Source organism: Chrysochloris asiatica, unplaced genomic scaffold, assembly GCF_000296735.1.
Source record: "Chrysochloris asiatica unplaced genomic scaffold, ChrAsi1.0 scaffold00001, whole genome shotgun sequence".
Lineage (NCBI taxonomy): Eukaryota > Metazoa > Chordata > Mammalia > Afrosoricida > Chrysochloridae > Chrysochloris > Chrysochloris asiatica.
Window position 1 is genome coordinate 63,261,914 of NW_006408519.1, and position 6,322 is coordinate 63,268,235.

General features: G+C 36.3%; 1 protein-coding gene across 2 annotated transcripts in view; it reads right to left on the reverse strand.

Annotated features, from left to right (window-relative positions):
* Positions 1-6,322, reverse strand: part of SNX16 (sorting nexin 16) — a 65,484-nt gene that overhangs the window by 3,077 nt on the left and 56,085 nt on the right. The gene's annotated exons all lie outside the window — the stretch shown is intronic.

Genomic DNA, 6,322 nt, shown 5'->3' on the forward strand with positions numbered 1-6,322 from the left:
CTATGCTTGTCCTGGGTTTTCTTATCCACAAGGCTTATCCATTCACTTGGTTCAAGTTAAAGAAGAGCTTGGGAGCTTGCTCCATCATGTGCACTCCCAAACTTGCATTTTTTCCACTCTTCTGGCTTCATCCCTGTGGCTTATTAACTAAACCCTAAAAACCTCATCAATATAAAAACAAAATCACTTCCACCACTCTCTTGACCAGTAACTCTTTCTAGCTAATACCTCATATCTCTTTTCTTTCACTATAAAACTATAAGTTTTTATCACCCAAATTTAACACCAATTCATTACTCAAACCTTTAAATAGTTTAGGCTCATTTTATCTATAGGTTATGGCTAGGCCAAAAGTTAACAATTACTGTCTAGTTGCCAAATCTGAAGTACTTCTTTAAGTTAGCATCTCCTTGACTTCTCTATAGCATGTCATAAGTAGTTTGTGTTGTTAAGTGCTGTTGAGATGATTCTGACTCAGAGAGACCCTGTACAGGGTTCTTAGGAGTGGCTGGTGAGTTTGAACTGCCGAACTTGTAGTTCAAACTGATCTTGTGGTCCATTGCTTATCCTACAGTGCCACATGATATTTATTTATTTATATATGTATATTTCAAATTATTATCACTGTGTAAAAAATGCAATTCTTTAATTGTCCTCTGCAAAACTTCCTGGTTCCTTTCCAACTTTAAGGAGCCCTGATGGCACTGTGGGCTGCTAACTGCAAGGTTGCGGGAGACATGAGGCTCCCATACAAATTTACAGTCTCAGAAAACCCATATAGGGTTGCTATGAGTTGTATTTGACTTGATGGCAGTGGGTTGGTGTTGAGCTCCTAACTTTGACCGTTAATTCTTAGCCTTGTACCTATTCTTTGTGTGTGGGCATTCATCAGAATTTAATCCCTGATTATCTTCTCTTTTTCTATACACCATTTGAACAATTACACTCATTCTTATCCCTTCAGCTATATGTAATTTATTCTGAGTGCTACCAACTTCCAATTTTCTTATTTATTTTGGTTAATCTGCCCAAAATGTTTATGATTAACACAGGTATCACTCAAATGCCTATGTCCTCTTCAACTAGATGTTATCAATAACAAGTCAAATAGAAAATGCCCTCAAAGGAACATCTGCTCTACCACCTAATCACCCAATCACCTTAGTCATTCATTTTTCTCATTTTTACAGTCCAAGGGTAATCATGTCTTTTCTCTTTTCTGTTCCCTTTTGCCACAACTATCTCATCAACATCTCCTGTGTTTTTATCATTTACTTTCTATCCCCATTGCTGGAGTCCTGGCGTGGCTCTGTAGAATAAGCCCTGTACTGCTAACCACAAGGTTGGCAGTTCAAACTCACTAACCACTCCTCAGAAACCCTATAAAGGGTCACTATGACTTGTAACCTACTCAACGACACTTATCAACAACAGTAATCCCCACTGCTACTCTCTTTAGTTTTTTATCTACAGCACCAATAAACTATCTAGCCTACCTATGTCCACTGTGACAATCTTTCAATCTATTCTCCATAGAACTGGATTTCTTGAAAATAGATTTGATCATGTTACCTTTGATTCAACACTGCCTTCATGGTAGGATCAAATCTCTTTCTTACCTTAGCAAAAAGTAGCTTATGATGTGGCAAGTGCCTTTTATTCCAACTTCACAACTTGCCTATTGTCTTTTCCATCCTCTATTCCTCCACATATCCATGTTTCAACCAAACTTCACTACTCTCAGGTTCTCAAATATTTTAATATACATGGGAATATATAACACACATTCTCTGGCTTCCTCTCTCATCTAACCACATAAGATTGTTGTTCCTAGGTGCCAACCCATAGCGACCCTAATAAGAGAGACATTACATAAACGTTTCCACATTTAGAAATCTCAGTACCATCACATTATGAAAAAAAAAAAAAAGAGCAATTTTTAACATCACTCAAGTAAAATCTCAAAGCACAGAGAAAAAGAAAACAAACCAACAACAAATGATTTCCATTACTAAAAATATAGTAGATAAGATAAATAAAATCTTAGTTATAAAACACTCAGCTTTTTAAAGAGTTACATCGACAAGAAAAAAAAGGTAAATTCTCAGCAAACAAAATGAAGAGAAGATCAGACAACTGTCAAAGTACATGTACTGACACTAGAGGTGAGAAAGTGGGGAAGAAGGGACAATAGGACGATACTCGTTTTGGTCACTTTAGAGCTTGGGTTGGAACAACAGGAAGGGGAAAGGGAAAAGGATTCAGACACACTTGGGGGGTTAAATGACCAGAAATGTAACATTCAGTAAAAAACCAAGGACCTCAACAAATTAAACTATTAATAAAGGCCACTTTTCAACACAGGAATTCAAGAAAGATTGCTTGTCCTATCACGGCCTCTAGGTGGGTGAGATAAAGTATTCCCTGAAGGATCTATAATCATCGGCCAATGTCTCATGTGAATTTTGAATCTGAATTTATCCCGTTACACTTGGCCAGAAACACTCAAACTGAGAACCTAACATTAAAAATAGTCTATTGTTACTATTGTTGCTGTCAAGTGCCATTGAGTTGGGTCCGACTCATAGCATCCTGGGTAAGGTTTTCCAAGGAGTGGATGGTGAGTTGGAACCGCCGACCTTGTTGTTCTAACCAGCGTTGTGGTTCAGTGCTTATCCTGTCCGTTCCAATTGATAGTGACACAGTACAGGGTTTCCAAGGCCGTAAATCTTTATGGAAGCAGAAAGCCTCGTCATTCTCCCAAGGAGTGGCTGGTGGATTCAAACTGCCGAGCTGTCGCTGGTGGTTTAGTTTTTATCCTACAGCACCACAAGCACCACTCTCAGAAATAACGTCTAAGACCAATGATAGTCAAGGTATTCCTTCAGAAGAAACAACTAACTTCTACTGAGTGATATACCCAATAACTTATATAACTTCTATGGATTGATTTATGCTCAAACTATGCTACACTAGATCCCTGATCAGCGAATTTATAGTCCAAAGTTAGAATGCACACTGGCAATAATCTAACATGAAAGACAGTGAACATACCCACAAACAGACTCTAGATCATGGAACTACTAGAAGAAACCATACACATGGGCATTTATAATGACATGAAAATATACTTAAACATTTCTATTAAAAATAAATTATTCTCATAAACTTTCTGAAGCGCCCTCATAGTTCTCCTGTGATGTTGCAGGATAAGCACTGGACTGATAACTGCGAGGTCGGAAATTCAAACCCACCAGTTGCTCCTTGGAAACCCTATACAGGATTTATGAGTTATGAGTCAGAACTGACTTGAGAGCACTTAACATAACATAGATGAGAAAGTTACAGATGTTAAAGTGATTAAAAGACCAAGACCCAACCCTTACACAACCCTTTGTTTACAAGATACACCTTAGATGGGAAGACACAAACAAAATGAAAATAAAAGACATGGAAAAAGATCTACTCTGCAAACAGTCACCATAAGAGAGATGAAGTAGCTATATTAATATCAAACATAGTACACTTTAAGAAGAGTACAACTACTGAAGACAAAAGAAGTCACTTCATAATGGTAAAAGATTCAATAAATTTAACCTTATAAGAAACTATATCATTAGGAGAACATATCAACTATGAATGGACATATCTGTTGTTAAGTGCTGTCGAGTTGGTTCTGACCCATAGTGACCCTGCATAGGGTTTCTGAGGAGTGGCTGGTGAGTTTGAATTACAGACTTTGTAATTCAAACTAACCTTGTGGTTGAGTGCTTATCCTACAGCACCATACCAGGACATATATGTAAGCCATACCAAGTGTACATGTATGCACCTAAAAACTAAAAAAACAAAACAAAATATGTGAAGTAAAAATTAACAGAATGAAAAGAAGCAGACAATTCAACAACTATAGTCAGATATTTCAGCACTTATATCTAAATAATAGATGTAGAGAAAATTAGCAAGGATATAGTCTTAAGCAACACCAAAGAATTAAGAAAAATGTATAGCTAACATTACATTTAAAGATTAAAGACCAAATGCTTCCCATATAGGATTGAGAAGAAAGCAAGAAAGTTTGCTTCTGCCACTTCTATTTATTATTATTGTACAGAAGGTTCTTGGCAGCCTAATAAAGAGGTGGGTAGGTAAGATAAAGAGAGAAAGAAAAGATATTAATGGTACCCAGAAGTTAACCTGTCTTTATCTGCAGATGACATGATCCTGTATGTAGAAAATCCTATGCAATCCACAATAAAATCTACTAGAAAAAACTTATTTACTAAGATTATGTTACACTACTATTGTTGTTAAGTGCCATCAAGCTGGTTCCAGCTCACAGTGACCTGGTATAGAGTTTCTGAGGAGCAGCTGGTAAGTTTGAACCTCCAACCTTTCAGTTAACAGTTCAATGCTTATCCTAGAGTGGCACACCAGGACTTTAGGTTATGTTATAGCATATAAAATTAATATATTAAAAATAAATTTTATATCCATATACTTGTGTTAGTTGCCATTGATAACAGCAAATAACTTAAAAATGAAATTAAGAAAACAATTTAAATTACAATACTTTGGAATATTGTGAAAAAGTATAAAGCACTTCAAAACATTCAGAGAAATTAAAGATCAAAAGACATTCCACATTCATGCATAAGAAGACTCAGTATTTTGAAATGTCAATTCTACTAAAAATAACTTATAAATTTAATGTAATTACTATAAAAATTCCAGCATGATTTCTTGTTGAATTGTATAGTCAAAACAACTGTAAATAAGTCAAAGTTAGAGTATTTACACTACTTGATTTCAAATCAGACTTTAAAGCTTCAATAAATGAGACGCTGTAGTACTGGCCTAAGGATAGGCCAGCTGATCAATGAAAACAGACCTGAGTGCAGAAATAAACCCTTATACTTAGGGTTATTTGATTATTACAAAGGTGCCAACACAATTCAATAATTCAGAAGAAATAATTGGATTGCTGTAAGGACTACAAGACCCTTACCTCCCACTTTACGATAAAATGGACCATATACTTAAAGGAGTCAGCTTCTCCTACTTTTGAATCTGTCTTAGTCTGGAAGCTCAGCTGAAACCTATGCACCATGGTGACGCTGCCACATTCAAATACCAGTGGAAAAGCTTCTAGCTTCACAGTAACATGTAAGCCACCACACTGCGACAAACTGATAACATAAAAGACACATACACTTCATCAGCTGGAGTACATAGAAATCAGACTGACTACATCTGTGGAAAGAGACAGTGAAAAAGTTCCTTATCATCAGCCAAAACAAGGTTGGGGCAGACTGTGGAACAGATTAATTGCTCATATGCAAGTTCAGGCTGTAGCTGAAGAAAATTAAAATAAGCCTACGAGAGTCAAAATATGACCTAGCACATATGACCTGAATTTAGAGATCATCTCAAGAATACATTTGATGCATTAGACAGTAAACACTGAAACTAGAGAAGTTGTGGGATGACATGAAGAACATCATACAAGAAGAAAGCAAAAGGTCATTAAGAAGACAAGGAAAAAAGATGTCTGAAGAAACTCTGAAACTTGCTTTCCAGCATAAAGATGCTAAAGCAAATGGAAGAAGTGAGGAGGTAAAAGAGCTGAACAAAAAAATGTAAAGGTCAGCTTGAGAACACAAAGTCAAATATTGTAATGAAATGTGCAAAGATCTAGAGTTAGAAAACCAAAAGGGAAGAACATGCTCAGCATTTCATAAACTGAAAAAAATGAGGAAAAAATTCAAGCGCTGACTTGAAATCCTGAAGGATTCTTTGGGAAAAATATTAAATGATGTAGAAAGCATAACGAGAAGATGGAAGGAATACAAAGAGTCACTGTACCAAAATGAAATGATCACTTGAACTTCAACCATTTAAAGAGGTAGATATGATCAAGAGCCAACGGCACTAAAGGAAGAAATCCAAGGTGCACCAAAGGCACTGGCAAAGAACAAGACTCTGGGAATTGATGGAATACAAACTGAATTTTTTTCAACAAACTGAAGCAGCACTGGAGGCACTCACTCATCTATGGCATGAAATTTGGAAGACAGCTACCTAGCCAACTGATTGAAAGAGATCCAAATCCTTGTGCATTTCAAAGAGAGGTGACCTAGCAGAATGCAGAAATCATCAGACAATATCATTAATATCACATGCAAGTAAAATTTTGCTAAAGATAATTTAAAAATGAATGCAACAGTACACTGACACGGACTGACAGAGGTTCAAGTCGGATTCAGATAAGCATGTGGAATGAAGGATCTAATTGGCGATGTCACATGGATCTTGACTGAAA